Source organism: Camelus bactrianus, chromosome 11 (assembly GCF_048773025.1).
Source record: "Camelus bactrianus isolate YW-2024 breed Bactrian camel chromosome 11, ASM4877302v1, whole genome shotgun sequence".
NCBI classification, from domain to species: domain Eukaryota; kingdom Metazoa; phylum Chordata; class Mammalia; order Artiodactyla; family Camelidae; genus Camelus; species Camelus bactrianus.
In genome coordinates this window covers 57,613,978-57,631,608 of record NC_133549.1, presented here as the reverse complement: position 1 = coordinate 57,631,608, position 17,631 = coordinate 57,613,978, and the positions used below count along the sequence as shown (strand labels likewise).

The following is a 17,631-nucleotide window of genomic DNA, read 5'->3' as shown; positions in this document are numbered from 1 at the left end:
TGAGTGATGCCAAATGATGCAGAGATGTTGGTAAGGCTGAAAACTAAGAGAGGCTCTTGGATTCACTGGGGAAAATGCAATGACTGGCATAGAGTACAAGTGGCTTAGTGGTTTGGGAAAAAGTTTCATTTGTAGAAATTTTAATGATGCTGACTGGACCAGCTGAGGCAGCATTACAGAGAACTCTGATCTGGGGCTTATAGGAGGTAGAATTTGAATAAGTATGTGTTGGGTGGCTGAGGGCAAGGAGCTTGTGATGAAATAATAGGCACAAAGCATCACATCTTTAAATTGGGGGGGGTGGTGCTGTGGAGACGTTGGAAAGTAATTGGGTAGCCCAGGTTTGGAAGAAAATACAACTCGAAAGGAAATACTGCCCTCCTCATTCCCTGGCAGGGTTCTCTGTCTCCCTGACAGCTCACCACCCATCAGCAAATAGGGAAGAGTGGATCTCACCTCTCTAATATTCAGATCACTGTGGTGTATAATTTACATGTCAATTCCTTTGATGAAAAGTGCAGTTAGAACAGTAACGAGTTTAGACATATTTCAAATGATGGAAATATCAAATCTGGTAACAACTCATCTCTTTTCTTCTGTGATTTCCTAGCCAATTCAAACGTGAAAAATTAAACATTTTTTTCTCTGCTTACCTTGAAACCTCAGAATAAATTTGCAGTGGATAACAAATGATCATTTCTCACTGAGAAATAAAATAAATGGCATACTACCAGTTGAGCCTGGTTAACCATTTCACATTCCTAAACTTCCAATAGAAATGAAACATCATTTGATATTATAATTCTAAAGATATGTGCGGCCTTAAATATATGGTCTAGTTTTTAACTAAACCATTGCATTTCTTTACTACTCTCTAACACAAGCTATTTGAGCCCACTGCTTTTAATAAGAACAGTGAGAGAGACTGGAGGCCTTTAAGCCTTCAACCAAATTTCAGGGCAGGGTTCAATCAATTCACTGTGCTAAGTGGGGTCATTTTTGCAGTACTAATGGAAATCATAGCTTTTTTTTTCAGACCTGACATTTCCATAGTAACTGCACAAGATCCCAACAGCACACAGATCACAGCAAATACTGGAGGAAGGTTCATTTACTTCTTACACGGGGGCAGTAAAGAATATTTTGTTTGGGGTTTTATCTTCCACATCTACTGCCTTCCATGCTGCAAATATTTAATGCAGGTTTGAGTTCAGTATGCAAAATAGTGTCTAAATATTCTGCTAGATGTTGTGGGTTTAACAACCAGAGCCCAGCAGACCTTTGAAAAGAGAGCGAGTTTCCTCTGTTTTCAACTCTGTCAGCCTTTGTTGGTCACTTAGGAAAAGAGAACTTTATTTGGAGATTCCTTTGGATAAATGGGCTCAAAGCCTCATGGAGGAATTCTTACCATCCACAGTTGACCTAATGAAAATTAGCACTTCTGCCAGCACACCCTAGTTTTCTTGGGTATCTCTCCAGTCTGTTATGAAATGTATCTGGTGCCTGGTTTGCTAAACTTCCAGATGGATACCTCTGGGCAAAATTGTTTTTTCCAGGCTTGATGAGAAAATTTAAATGCAATTACATTTCATATTCAACTATGACATGACAAATATTAAAAGGTTTTCTTCTAATATGCCAGGAACTTATAAAATACATCACTTACAATGACCTCCTTTGCCCCGCACCCTTCTAAAACCTAAAAATGATGGAAAACAATGCAGCTGCTTCTCATTATTTCCACTGTGCCTTCAGTTCAGGGCTTGAGAGCCCTGAGCCCCATGCTTTGGGAGTTAAAAATCATTCAATTTTTTGCTTTTACTCTAGTCCTCACACCTGTGCTCCCAGAACCCAGTGGGTAAAATGCTGTCCAAGTGGCCTCCGCAACAGTGAGAAGCACAGGTGGCCCTTGCTGACGTGAAGTTAGCAGAGCACATGCAGAGTTTAGTGACCAGGGGCCAACGTACCCGTTACCTATGGCCTCTTCTGCCAAATAAATCGAGCTCCATTCTAACCACATCTTACCCTGAGTACTGAAGAGAGGGAAGGATGTGGATTTGAATTAGTGGAAAGTCTTGAGTTCAAACTCTCACTTACTCATTAAGTTTATATTGAATTGTTACATTAAATATTATTATGCTCAGTTTACATTGAATTTTTATCTTGCTGAGTCTTTTTTGTTGTATCTTAAAATCCCTTTCCCACCAGGGTGTTGGAAGGATTAAATGCCATAATCTGGAATGTGCTTCCCACATCAGATGCTTAAGAAAACAACCTAGGCCCAGCTGAACCTCTAAAGTAGATTGGGTGTCCTTACTTGCTTATTAAGGCAGAAGAAACCACAGTTCCACAGCAACATCCAACCAAGGCTTTTAAAGACTCTCAGAGTTGGAAAGCAATCCAGACGTGTTCTAGTCCTTTCTGATGAGTGGCTTGTCTCTGTATCGTCTCTATCAATTGTTACTCATTCCAGTACCTCAGTAATGAATATTTCCACATACGGAATAATTGCCACTTCATCAATCAGCCATTTAAATTGTGAAAAATGAGAAGGGGGGGAAATCAACCATTTTGAGGATCAGCTGTGTACCCAGCACTAGATTGATATTGATATCACATGACTACTCTGTAAAGTAGGTATTATCCCAATTTTACAGACTAGGAAACTGAGGCTCAAAGGATAAATAATTTCACAAGCTCTCACAGCTTTATTTAAAACATCAGTGATCTCCAAAGGTGATATACTCACTCTAAAATGTCAGAGACTGGTCAAGTTTAGTGGAATCGTTCTTACCACTTGCACTATTCCAACATGTCTCTGTTCTTAATGGAGATGGATAGAGGCATATATTTCATCTTTTTACAACTCAAACTGTCTCTCCAAGTGTAACACTTGTCTATCCTTGTGTACCATTAGGTCAGAAGCCCAGACGTGCACTGCAGAAATTTGGAGCTATGCTTTCTGCAGACTCTGAAATGAGAGCTAAATCTATGCGGTTCTCAAAGATCCTGTTGCTAACTGGGCGATAACTACAAGCTAGGAAAGCAAGACGATGTTCTTTCTTGTTTGTCCTGGTGTCCCGAGTGCCTCTTCAATGCGTGGGACATGATGGATATTCAGCAAGTAATGATAAAGCCTAGTGTTTAAGCTCCATTGTGATTGAATAATCTTTCCTTGAATTTTTTAAGCATACTATATTGCCCTAAAAAAAAGGGAGATAGGATACTTTGAACCAAGGAATTGAGTTTTTAGTTTAATTTAGGAAAGAAATTACCTTCTTTCAGTCTGCCCTGGTTTGAAAGACACTGACTCATATCCTGTAGACTCTCGTATTGTTATTCAGATTTCACCAGTGTTAACAGACAGTTGGCAGAATCATTTAGCCCTCAGCCCCCCCCATTTAATTCAAGTTCCTTACCTTTAAAGAACGACTCATTATTTTAAAATTTTGTTAAGAAGGTAAGTCTCATGTTACGTGTTCTTCTTACAAAGTAATGAAAGAGAGGAGAAGGAAACTTTGGAGGTCATGGATACGTTTATGGCATAGATTGTGGTGATGGTTTCATGGATGTATACTTATCTCCCGACTTGTCAAATTGTATACATTAATGATGCACAGCTTTTTGTATGTTAAAAAAAATTTGCCAATAGTGAAAAAAAGGAACCACTTAGTAGATATTATTTCTGATAATGAAAGATTTTTCCATTATGGTCAGGATCTGGGAAGACAACTTCTACAATGCTTATTTTGAGGTTGATAAATACACCCCTTGTTCCCGCCTTTCATTGTGGGCTACATTTTCCATCCCTCCAGCTTCCCACATTTGCCCTGTGTGCTTGATGTGCTCAATTTGGGGATCTGGGGAGTGGGCACCCTGTGAGCACTTCTATTTGTGGTGAACCTATCTTGCCGCAATCTTCTTTTTCTCAGTTCAAAACACAAAATGAAAGGCCCCCGGGGAATGACAAATCCCAGATATCTTTTCCCTTGTTAAACTTTTATAAACTATTTTCCTTGGAGAGGTCCTGGACCAGATCTTCTCAAGACATTTTCCTTGCCCCCTGTCCTTTCCAGACCTCCTCTTAGGCCAGGACTAATTTCCCTGATACAAGGCTGACTCTTAATTCTCCTATTGAACTGTCTGGTTCTTCCTGCATCACAGCTCACCACTCATTCCTAATCACCCTCCCTCCTCTTTCTTCTTTCCTCTCTCTGCCATATTTTCATCTTGTTTCTCCCCCAGAAAACATAAGCCATGAGATCATCTGCCAAGATGGGTTTGGCATTTGGAATGAAGTTTTTCAGTGTCCTACCACATTTCCCAGGGGATAGCAAGAATTCTTGAGCTCTAAGAAAGTGTATTTTTCACTGATACGTAAAGAGGGAAGTTGTGTTTTCTGAAAATACCTCTGAACCTCAGGAAGTGAAATTAAGTAAATCCTTGAAAAACAAAAAGTAGATTTTCCTCATTTTAGGATCATTTCTTCTTTCCCCCATAACACAGTACATAAATTACAAAGATTGGTGGAAGTAGTACAAATGGGGCGTTATTACGCATTTCTAACATGCCAGACTGTACATCTTTTCAAGTTTTTTAAGTGCATGCTGCCAATTTCTCTCATAAGTAATGTCTTGTGATTCAAGTTCAGGAATTTTCTTTTCTAATCTCTTGTACTGGCCGCTGGAAGACATTAAGCCATTTATTCAGTATGTATGTGTTTAGTGCTTTCTATGTGCCATGGCAAGGAAACATTAACCACTGAACACGCATAGCATGCTCCTTCAGTTTCTCTGGAACCTGGTTAAATTGCTGAAACAGATCCCCCCTTACTATCAATACCATTTCCCGTTACAAGCCAGTGCTGATTTCATCCTTAGTTCTCCTCCTGTGTTTTCCTAAATATGCCTGAAGAGCCTGTCAGAGAAAAATAAGAAAAATTAAATGTCCGCAATCCACAGTGTTCCTCTACAACCCTAATCTAGCTCGCTGGCCTGTGGAGTAAGTAGTTCAAAGACCTTATATTCACTTCCCCAAGCCGCCTCCTCTTTCCATTTCAACAGGAAGTGGAATATTTGGTCAAAATCAAAGACTCCAATTTGGTCACCTGTTCTAGTGACAAAGCTTTCAAAGGGGTTGAAACAGGGATTCTCAAATGTGGTTGCTACTAGAATCATGTGGGGAAGTGAAGCTTGATTCTTCCCTCACTTGCCTGAGGGCAGGCTCGATTTTGTGACTTGTTTCCAAAGAATAAAGTAAGGGAAGGGAATAGTAACTATTTAAGTGGAGGAACCTGGAAAACGCTAACCAAGTGATGAAGGTTAACACTGCCTGTGACGTCACATGGCTAGCTCGGGAATCTGCTTTTCCCACATCAGAACTTTCTTAAGATCATTGTGCACATCCCTGCTTCTTCTGGGCATGGGCATTTTTTTGGCCAGTTTTTATCCGCTTAATTTTGTTGTCGTTTTTGTTGTTGTTATTTAAGTAAAATTCAATTTGGAATTATTTTAAATTCGCAGAAAAGTACCAGAGATGGTGCAGATTTCTCCTATACCCCGACCCAGTTTTAGTTTCCTCTCACATTATCATCTTCCATTATTGTGGTACATTTGTCAAAATTAGGAAACTAACATTGGTAAATTACTATTAACTATAATCCAGACTTTATTCAGATTTCACCAGTTTTTCCCTTTTCTCTTCCAGGATCCAACCCAGGGTACTGCACTGCATTGAGATATTATGTCTCCTGATTTCCTCTGGTCTATAAGTTTCTCAGTCTCCTTTCTTACTTTTTTGAAAGCTTTAAAGAGTACTAGTAGGTATTTTATAGAACGTCCTTCAATTTGGGTATGTCTGATACTTTTCTCATAATTAGACTGTAATTATGGGTTTATGAAAATTGTACCAGAGATCAAATGCCCTTCTCATCACATCAGAGGGTCCGAGCTAGCCACGTGACATCATTGGCAGTGTTAACCCTCATCACTTGGTTAGTGTTTTCCAGGTTCCTCCACTTAAATAGTTACTATCTTCCCTTCCCTTACTTTATTCTTTAACAACAAGTCACAAAATTGAGCCTACCCTCAGGAAGGTGAGGGAAGAATGAAGCTCCACTTCCTGGACAAGATAGTATCTACATAAATTACCTGGAATTATTCTGTACAAAAGATTTGTCTCTTTCTTCTCACTTATCAATTCAGTTATTTAATTATATCAGTATGAACTCATGTGTATTAATTTCATACTTTGGGTTATAATCAAATACTATGTTATTTATTTTGTTTCTCAAATACTTCCAGCTTTAGTCATTGGGAGTCCGTTCAGATTGCTTCCTGTGTCCCTTTGACCCCATCCTTTTATTTTTTTTTTGAGCACTGCCTTACTTTGTGGTAGTACAAGATACTCCAGGCTTATTTTGTATTTTTCCCTGCTCTGGCCCCAGAACCAGCCATTTCTCCAAAGAGACTTGGTTACTTTTATTGGGGGAACGATCATTAACAACCAAGATCTAGGAACTGGGAATGCTTGCTGCTATTGGAGTGTCACTGCTTTCAGTGAACCGAGCTAAGTAATATGTATTTGTGTATTAGTCTATATATAAACACGTATCTGTATTCTGTACTATTCACTGTGTGTGTGTGTGTGTGTGTGTGTGTGTGTCTGTGTGTGTCTGTGTGTGTCTGTGTGTGTGTGTGTGTAGCTAAACGTGCATTCATACTGATGTCCCCAACTCCAGCACCACAAGGTTCATTCTAGCCTTCCTTTCTTGCTTATCTGGAACTTTCCTCTCTGACTGAGAAAACTGTCAGCCACCATCCACCATCCATTTACTTATTTTTTGACTCGAGTATACAGAAAAACGCAGTTTCAGAATTGTTAATCCATATCCCACATAGAGAAATTTTAAAGCGCCTATCTCCGAGGCACCTGAGAACAATTAAATCAACTTCTGGGCTATAGCACAGGCCTTTGCTTAAAGTTTCCCAGGTGATTTCTATGTATAGCCAGGCTGCAAGCCATTGGGTAAGGGTCAGCACGCGTGGGTGGGATCTTTCTTGCCTCTCTCCCTGCTGTTTGCTTCCATACGACTTGAAGCTGGAAGGGCTGAGAGCTGCTCCAAAATGGAGGACGCACAGGCGGCTCGCTCTCCCGAGGTAAGCTTCCACTCCTCAGTTTGGTGGGAGGGGAGTTATTTTTCTCTTGGGCTTTTGACTCTAGGGCTTCAAATTTTCTGGTGTTGGCAAGTGAACTCAGGATTGGACTTCTTTACCATCGGAGTGTGTGCTCTGACTCTGGTATAGGTGGGGAAAAGCAAGCCTGCCTCACAGCCTGCTTGACTGACTCTCAGGTTATTTAAGGAAGAAAGTGCCGAGTATGTCACAGCCCAGATAACTAGTGTCATGATGTTGAGCACTGGTTTGTGGGATAAGACCACAGCTAGGACTAAAGGGTTACTTTGCCTTCGGTTTGCCTTGCTTTGCCTCCTGTGTGCATATTTCATACTTGTGGACCCTTGGGGAAGAGTCGTTAGTTAAGAATGAGATTTGGAGTTTTCTGGATATCCTAGCCTTAATGGATTTAATTTCTTATTTAAAAATAAACATAGGCAGGTGTTAACTCAATATGCATTATTTGCATAATACAAATTATGTTTTTACATTTTAACTAGGTTTAGTTTTTAATTAAATTAATAACTAGGTGGAGTTTAAAAAACTCAAACCATGCAAGAGTCTAAAATTTAAAATCCTCTTGTTCCCCACCTTCAAATCAATGTCTCCCTGAAGTAGTTAGTTTAGGTAGTACCTGATTTTAAGATTTTCTAGTGTTGACTATTACAAGTTTAAATAATATATTCATAGTTCTCTGGCTTCAGTTGTCGATACTAAGGGGTTTGTTGACTTCCCACTGTGCAAGATGAGAAGTTGAACGTATGTATACGTCCAACCACTTGCATCTCTGTAGCCTTATTGTTTGTTATATGTATTTTTTTAATGATCAAAATTATAATATTTATTTTATGTTTTATAATCATCACTTTGTGCTTTTGCTAACTCTGATACCAGTTTTTCTAGTTGCTCTTCTTGGTTAATAACTTTTTTGCTGTTAGTGTTCCCCAAATGTCATGTGATCTTTAGTTCAGGTTTTTTCAGTGATTAAAGAACTAGACTGATTACCATAGGTGCCTGGATTGGTCTTCTGTAAAGTTAGGATAATTTGGTTATGAAGAAAAAGTTAACTTAAGAAGATGCAAAATTCACTAGGAGGATTCAGAGCCATAGAACTGAAACTAGAAAATTGCCTTTGAAGGAAAGGTGCCAGGCAGCCAGCGGGCCGCAGAAAGTAATCGGCAGCCTATTTAAGGAGCTACGTTTAAAATGACATAGCACCAAACACTTCTCCCCTGAAGTGCTCCACTCAAGATATAAACTCCTAGCAAAAGCATCACTGAGGCTATAGGTTCACCTGAGTAGGAATGAGGAGGAAGAACCCCATGGCTGACGATCCCCTCATTAATTGGAGCGGGTTGGGTAGCAGTTGCTCAAAGGGAAAAACTAAAGGGGGCAAAAAGGAAAGTTGGCAGACAAACGGAAGTCCTTCACCGTTTATCTGTGTAGGTCTGTTTCTTCAACACTCCCTTAAAAACAGGAGCGCTGCCTGGCTCGCTCTCCTCCCACTGCCCAGAATGTGCTTCCACTTAGCTCTTCTCATGCCTGGTTCCTTTTCCTGCTACAGATCTAAGTTCATCTGTTACTTGAGGAAGGCCGGCTCTCACATGCTCTCTGAAGCAGCCTCCACACCACCTTCCACATTATCCTGATTATTTCCTTCTTAGCCTTTTTCTGAATTTGAATTTCTGTTACTGCCTGTCTTTCCCCTCTAAAATGTGAACGCCATGTGAGGATGGTATTTGGAGCTGGGGTCTTTGGAAAGTGATCAGTGTCCTCGTAAAAGACTGCAGAGAGCTCTTTCCACCATTGACTGGGGGCGTGCCCCACCAGACAGTGAATCTCCTGGTGCTTTGATCTTGGACTTTGAAGCCTTCAGAACTGTGAGAAACAAATGTTTTTTGTTTGAGCCACGTAGTCTAAGTAGTTTTGTTATAGCAGCCCAAACAGACTAACACAGTGGGTCTTTAAATAATTATCCAGCACTTTGCTCACTTTGAGCTTGGAGCAGTAAGGATGCTCCCTGAAAAGGAGAGTTTATGCCTCTGTTTGGGGAAAACTGTGGCATCCCCTAATCTTTTCCCTTTTCTTTCGTTAATCTGATTCCATATATTTTATATTTTCCAGGATTTCCTTGAAATGTTCTGGTTTACTGCTGATTGTCTTTTATTTCAGAACTTTTATTATCACATTTATTTTCAACTCATTCTCTTGTTTCAATAGAAATTTGGGATGTTTGAGGTAGATGTATGTGCTGAAGCCAGACTTTTGACAAGATTCCAAAAATACTATCTTAATATCATTTTTCCATTTCTTAAAAGCACCACTTTCTCCATAATTTTTAATAGAAATAATAGGTTACTTATTAGCCAGATGACTCAACTTAAACATTTTTATATTAGATTGTTCTTGTATTACACAATAATATTACATTGAGAAATATTTTTTCATTATTAATGCTAACTGGAATAAATTGATTTTACTTCATACAGTAGTTTTTATTTTAACCAAAGCCGAATATATTTTCTTTCAAAATTTTCTTAATTGGTATGTTCAAACATCTGTTGTATAAATAGTTTGCTCATGTTGGCCCTCAGAAAAATGTAAATCCTTTAAATGAATTTTGAATTAATAGTTTAATTCAGCATAATTTTATATGACTTTTAGTGTATTATGTTTGGAAATATTTTAGATATACTAAGTAAGGTAAATAAAACTATGACATTATAAGAAAGTAATGGAACACGTATTAATGAACTTTTGATAGGAGAAGTCATAAAAAGTCAAGTCATAAAAGGTATAAATCAAAAAATTATTACATAAAATTTTCAAATTCTATATGGCAAAAGACAAGATCAACAGAATGAAAAAAGTAAGCCATAGACTAGGAAAAGATGTATTAGACAAAGGTGTATATACAAAGTGTATAAAAGGTGTATATGTTACAGAAACGACAGGCCAGTCAAGAAACAAGCACCACTCGGAGAGTTGGAGTACTCAGATTTATTACGCCGGCGGGCTCAGAGGGGCTTCTGCTCCGAAGCTCTGAGCACCTCCAAGACGTGCGCATGAGGTTTTATAGGGTTAATTACAAGTATGGGGCTATTAGCCAATAAGGTTCAAACAACAAAAAGCAAGGAATCAGTACATTGAAGCTTATCAATTCAGAACAGATCACGTTACTGACACTTGTTGAGCTTGGATTTACGAGTTAGCTTGTTAGCCCAGTAAACTGACACTAAACTTCAGATTTACGAGTTAGCCCGGCAGAACTTATATCAGTAAACCAACACTTATCACACTTAGATTTGTGACTTAGCTCGTTAGCCCATCTGGGCTTTTCCTTCACATATATACAAAGTATATATTAGACATGGGGTTATATCCAGAATATGTAAAAAATTCTGACCAATTAAGAAAATAATACAAGGCAAATAATATAATAGAAAAAATGGGCAAAGAAAATAAATTCAAAAAAGGAGAGATATTAGAATGGCAAATAAATGAAAATATGTTCACTTTCACTGAAAATGAGATAAATGTTAGTTACAACAAAACCAAAATATACTCCATTTTTCACCCATTAAATTACCAAAAATGGAAAAGTTTGGCAATATCAAGTATTTGGTCAGATTAAAAGGAAAACTGGTTTTGTATTCTGATGGTGTAGATTAAATTGATATTGTCACTTTGGAGAATAATTTAGCTCTAAAATGGGTAATTCACTGGGTAATATTCAATGGGTAATATTCTCTGATCGAGCAGTTTCACTTCTAGCTGTACACCTTTGAACAGTGTTTCTCAAGCTTTGGTCAGCATCACCTGGATTCTTGTTAAAATCAGCAGTTCCCAGGTTCCATCCCAGCTATACTAACTCAAATCATGAATGGAAGCCTCCTGGATGCATTCTGTTCATTCCTCCAAACCCGCTCTCTACCCTCACCCACCCTATTCTTTGTCCCAGAAGGCAGGATTGCATAACAGCATAACAGGGCTCCATTGCCCCTGGCTTCAGGATTGGCTTAGCCAAATAGCGAGCCCCAGCAGGAGGGCAGAGGAGTGAGGTTCAGATGTTAATTTCTTCCTGGAATATCTCCATTGGCAGGCTCTCTCACAGTTCCCCTCAAGGCATGCATTTGACTCCAGAGGATACTCTTTCTCCTTTCAAGTCCCAGTAACCTCTCTCTTCCCTTCGGATCTGGGGACTAAAAGCTCCACTGCTACTGGCACCAGATTGATGCAGGAAAACAGATGTGGGGCATGAGAAGGGCTGTGTCCCAGGTTTCAGTTGAGCCCCTGGGACGTGCCCCGCCAAGTGTGGGTCCTTGGCTTTGCACAGGAAAGAATTCAAGAGCGAGCCACAGTTGAGTGAAGGTAGATTTATTCAGAAAGATACATTGAAAGGCAAGAGAAAGGCCACAAGGTGTGGGGGTTGAGTGCTCGGATTAAAAGTAGGTACACATTCCATAGGCAGAATGCGAGCCGTCTCTGAAGAGGGAGAGAGAGAGGGGCACCTGGCCTCTAGGAGCAATGTTGCTGGTTTTTATGGGCTTGGTGGCTTCATATGCTAATAAGTGGAAGGACCAGTCTAAGGGGAAGGGGCTGGGATTCGCAGGAAGTTGGCCATTTTCCACTCTTTGACCTTTTATGGCTAGCCTTGGGATTGCCATGGTGACTGTGGGCATGTTATTCACCATGTTAATATACTACAATGGACGTATAATGAAGCTCAAGATCTATTAGAAGTTAAATCTCATCATCCTGAGCCTCAAGGCCTACTGGGGGTTGAATCTTTCACCATTTTGATGTTAACTGCTATAGCATTCCTTGAATGGCTGGACCCTGCCCCCTTCCTGTCTCAAGATGACTCTACTACTCCTTGCTTCACCAAACCAGGAGGCAGCAAATGACCAGCCTATTTTTTGCACAGCCATTAAGTTCAAAATGTTTTTTGCATTTTTAAACCATTGTAAAAAAAGGCGAGGAAGACAAGACAGCATATGGCCCACAAAACTTAAAACACTGCTGTTTGGCCCTTGACAGAAAAGGTTTTCCCACCCATAACTTATAAACTTAGTTTTGAAAATAATCCCCTTGTAATTAACCTGTTTCAGCATTTTTTTTTTTTTTAAGTTTTCCAACTTTCCTACTTGACCCTTGACTGTTCTGGAGGAGCCTGGAAAGCTCTGTTTATAGTAAGTGCCCCCCAGGTGATTTTACCTCCAGAGATTTTTGTCTTCGAGTAATTTCTGTAATTATGCCCAAGGATATATGTATATTGATATAAATTTTACCAGTTTTTATAATAAAAAAGAAGACAAACTAGCCATCAAAAGTGAGTGAAAAATGGCACATATTTAGATGGAGGGTACCCATGAGTAAAATATGATAATGAATAGGTCTCAAGTATGTGAAAAGGAAAAATCAAGTGATAGAACCATGTAAAGAAGATACAATGAATATAAATTAAAAATGTGTATTGTTTACAGATAAATGTGTATACTGGTTACTTCTGGGGGAGGAAGGGTAAGGGGTTACAGGGAAAAAGGGACCAGTAGTGGTGATCAAAGGGACTAGAGTGAATAAACACCGTTGATTGTCTGCTCCACACTCATGCTGTCCCTTTCTAGTTTGTCTTGCAGCTGATATTCTTCATATGGCCTAGGTTCTGCCAAGCAGAGACCTTGTGTACAATTTTAACAGGAGAGTCAGCTCTGTGAGATGGTGGTTCTGCCTGAGGAAATGCATGACGGTGAAAGCACGTGATTCTTCTGAGGCATTGTGGCAAACTTAGCTTCAAAACTCTAGCATCATAAGTACTGAGTAATGGGTGGCAACAGCAGTGGTGCTTCTGCTCCAACAGACCCATGATGGCTGGTCTGGTCTTTCGGCTGCATTGATCCTGGCTATGTAGCATCAAGCCTGGTCCTCTACCCTCTGTGAGATTTTTATGCACTACCTTACTACCCTTTAAAAACCCCTTTCAGCTCAACTGAGTGGATTCTGTAGTCTGCAAATAGGAGCAGTGAACACATAGGGACTTTAGTTTAATTTCTTTTTAAAAAAAACAAGCAAGTATAACAAAACATTATTATATGTTATGAAAATACACTTTTGTTTGATTGTTCTTTGTAATTCTCTTTGCTCTTCCTCAAAAAAGTCTAATCTCTGTGTAGAACACATATGAGTTCTCCACTATTACTCTGCTGCATGTTAAACAGCTATTCATGATAGCAAGGTGTCAGCCCAACACACAGAAAAACAACTATTACACTCCCATATGTAAGGGTCCTAAATAATACCTATTATTATTATTACCTATCTTTCATCTTTTCCTCTAACACTTCTAGTTAATTAATGATTTGCTCAAATTAAACCATGCTAAAAATGTTCCTCTTTTTAATTGAGATATTTATACATATAACATTATATTAGTTTCAGGTATAAACGAATTAAATATTGATGTATATTGTAAAATGATCACCACAATAAGTTAACGTTCATCACCACACATAGTTACAAATTTTCTTGTGATGAGAACTTTTAAGACCTACTCTCTTAGGAACTTGGAATATTCAATGCAGGATTATTAACTATATTCACTGTGCTGTATATTACATCTCCAGGACTTATTTATTTTATAACTGAAAGTTTGTACCTTTTGACCACCCATTTCATCTACCTTCTAACAACCCTTCTGGCAACCACCAACCTATTCTCTGTTGAGGGGTTTTTGTTTGTTTGTTGGGGGTTTGTTTTGTTTTGTTTTTGAGATTCCACATGTAAGTGAGATCATATGATATTTGTCTTTCTTGCCTGACTTATTTCACCCAGCATAATGCCCTCAGGGTACATCCATGTTGTGGCAAATGCCAAGATTTCGTTCTTTTTTATGGCTGAATAGTATTCCATTGTGTATACGTGTGTATCACATTTTTTCAGATCAATTCATGCATTAATGGATATTTAGGTTGTTTCCCTAATTTGGATATTGTAAATAATGCCGCAATGAACAAGGGGTCCATATATCTTTTCTAATTAGTGTTTTCATTTTCATCTAACAAATACCCAGAAATGGATTTGCTGGATCACAGGGTAGTTCTGTCTTAATTTTTTGAGGAACCTCTCTACTGTTTTCCATGGAGGCTGCACCAGTTTACATTTCCACCAATGGTACACAAAATTCACTTTCCTTTTTTGCTTCCTTGCCAAAACTTATTTGTCTTTTAAATGATAGCCATTCTAACAGATGTGAGGTAATACCTCATTGTGGTTTTAATTTGCATTTCCCTGATAATTAGTGATGTTAAGCCTCTTTTCATGTACCTGTTGGCCATCTATATGTCTTCTTTGGAAAAACATCCAAACATATCCTCTGCCCATTTTTTAATTGAAGTATAGTCAGTTACAATGTGTCAATTTCTGGTGTACAGCATAATATTTCAGGCATACAGATAAAAATATATTTGTTTTCATATTCTTTTTCATTATAGGTTACTATAAGATATTGAATATACTTCCCTGTGCTATACAGAAAAAAAAAGTGTTTTTTATCTATTTTATATATGATAGTTAATATTTGCAAATCTCGAATTCCCAGTTTACCCTTCCCACCCCTTTTCCCCCAGTAACCATAAGTTTCTTTACTATGTCTGTGAGTCTGTTTCTGTTTTGTAGATGAGTTCATTGGTATCTTCTTTTTTCTTTTTCTATATTCCACATATGAGTGATATCATATGTATTTTTCTTATTCTTTCTGGCTTACTTCACTTAGAATGATGATCTGTAGGTCCATCCATATCGCTGCAAATGGCATTATTTTATTATTTCATGGCTGAGTAGTATTCCATTGTATGAATATACCACAGCTTCTTTATCCAGTCGTCTGTCAATGGACATTTAGGTTGTTTCCACGTCTTGGCTATTGGTATACAGAGCTGCTATGAACATTGAGGTGCATATATTTTTTCAAATTAGAATCCCCTTTAGACATATGTCTGGGAGTGGGATTGCTGGATCATATGGTAAGTCTATTTTTAGTCTTTTTGAGAACTCCATACTGTTTACAATAAAGGCTGCACCAAACTACATTCCCACCAGCAGTGTAGGAGGGTTTGCTTTTCTCCACAGCCTCTCCAGCATTTATTGTTCATGGACGTTTGAATGATGGCCATTCCAACTGGTGTGAGGTGATACCTCATTGTGGTTTTGATTTGCATTTCTCTGATAATTAGCAACACTGAGCATTTTTTTCTTGTGCCCTATTGGCCATTTGTATGTCTTCATTGGAGAATTTAGTTTAAAATGGTCTGCCTTGTTTACTTTTGCTTTTATTGCTTTCTTTTTTGGTGTCAGACTAAAAAAAATCACTACCAAGACTTATGACAAGGAGCTTACTGCTTGTTTTCTTCCAGAGTGTTACTATTTCATATCTTACATTCAAGTCTTTAATCAATTTTGAATTAATTTTTGTGTTTGGTGTTAGATAGTGGTTCAGTTTCATTCTTTTGCATGTGGCTGTCTGGTTTTCTCAACACCATTTATTGAAGAGACTGTCCTTTCCTATTGTATATTCTTGGCTCTTCATGGTCATAAATTAATTCACCATACATGCTTGGATTTATTTCTGGGCTCTTGATTCTGTTCCATTGATCAGTGTGTCTTTTTCTATCAGTACCATACTGTTTGATTACAACAGCTTTGTAACATAGTTTGAAATCAAGGCACATGATGCCTTCAGCTTTGTTCTTCTCTCTTAAGATGGCTTTGGCTAATAGGCATCTTTTATGATTCCATACAAATTTTAGGATTTTTTTTCTATTTCTGTGAAAAATGGCATTGGAATTTTGCTAGAGATTGCATTGAATCTGTCAATTTCTTTGTGTAGTATGGACATTTTAACAATATTAATTTTTTTAATTCATGAACATGGAATATCTTTCCATATATCTGTACCTTCTTTAATTTCTTTGATCAGTGTCTTGTAGTTTTCAGTGAAGAGCTTTCATCTCTTTGGCTAAATTTATTCCTACCTATTTTATTCTTTTTGATGGAATTGTTTTCTTAACTTCTCTTTCTGATAGTTTTCTATTAGTATATAGAAACAACAGATTTTTGTATATTGATTTTTTCAACTATATTGAATTTATTAGTTTCAGCAGTTTTTTGATGGAGTCTTTAGGATTTTCTATATATAATATCATCTACAAACATTGATGGTTTTATTTTTTTCTTTCTAATTTGGATGACTTTATTTTCTTGCCTAATTTCTTTGTCTAGGACTTCCAAGACTGTGTTGAATAAAAGTGGTGAGAGTGGGCATCCTAAGGAAGTTCACATTAAGGATGTATGATTGTATGTCTTTTAATTGCCTTAACTTGTTTAAATATTATAATTCATACCAGATCCACTCATGGAAATTAGACTTTCAACAATTTTTTTCATCATTGCACCAATTGTACTGTTAGAGGGTGATGATCAGTTCTGAATGGGGTTTAATCTATACAGTCATGACATATTTAATCAGTGCTGACAAATGTCAAGACTTACTTGCCTCATTAAATTCCTGGGTCCTGTAACTGTCACGTTACTTGATTTCACCAAGTATCATCCTCATTTGTAAAATTGGTGCTTAACTTGCATACCGGACTGAAAGCAAATAATACTTTTTTGATTTTTAACATGTTAAGTTTGATGAGCCTTTACTAATTGGAAATATTTACTAAGTAGTTGGGTGTATATAAAAGATGGAGCTCACATGAGATGTCATGGCAGGAGATAGAAATTTGAAATTTATACATGAATATAGTTGAGACCATGGGCATAAGTGATATTCCTTAGGGATACTGTATTGAGGTGAGAGGAGGACCTATTGCAGACTTTTAAGAAGTCCAATATTAAGTGGCCTGCTATATGAGCCTGCAATGATGTCTGAGAAAAGAAGGCTAGAGAAAAAGGGGAAAATCGGCAGAATATAGTATTATAAGCTCAAGAAAGAGAATTTATAATTGGGAACAATGACTATACTTACAGGTCAAGTAATCTGAAGATTGAAATTGTCTAATGATTTTATTGAAAAGGAGGTTAGTTGGCAGAAACCAGGTGTAAGTGCACAGAGGGAAACTTGGCCCTTCTTCTAAGACGTGAGTGAATTAAGAATGTTTAAATGTAAATGGAGAAGTTCCAGATCCTTTTTTTCTACTGTTTTCTCTACCTAAAATACCTTACCCCCATCTCTACCCATTTAAATTTACACATTCTTCATGTTCCATTTCTTCCTTTTTTTGAATGGTATTTTATATGAGTCAAGTTTAATTGCAGAGACCTGAATATACTCTAATTACTTTAAGCAGAAAGGGACTTATATAGAATATTACATGTATTCCTACATCACTGTTGAAAACACAGATTAAAATCTGAGTTTCCTGGAATAAGTTCAGAAAACACCACAGAGCTGCATTTT

At 37.9% G+C, this 17,631-nt stretch overlaps 1 long non-coding RNA gene across 5 annotated transcripts in view; it reads left to right on the top strand.

The window, feature by feature from the left end:
• Positions 1-17,631, top strand: part of LOC105071308 (uncharacterized) — a 378,482-nt gene that overhangs the window by 279,216 nt on the left and 81,635 nt on the right. Inside the window, exon 1 of one of the 5 annotated variants that reach the window (XR_012510239.1) lies at positions 7,033-7,157. The exons of the other annotated variants lie outside the window; for them this stretch is intronic. This is a non-coding gene — a long non-coding RNA (uncharacterized LOC105071308). Of the gene's footprint in view, positions 1-7,032; positions 7,158-17,631 lie in introns of those variants that run through there. 5 annotated transcript variants of the gene reach the window in all.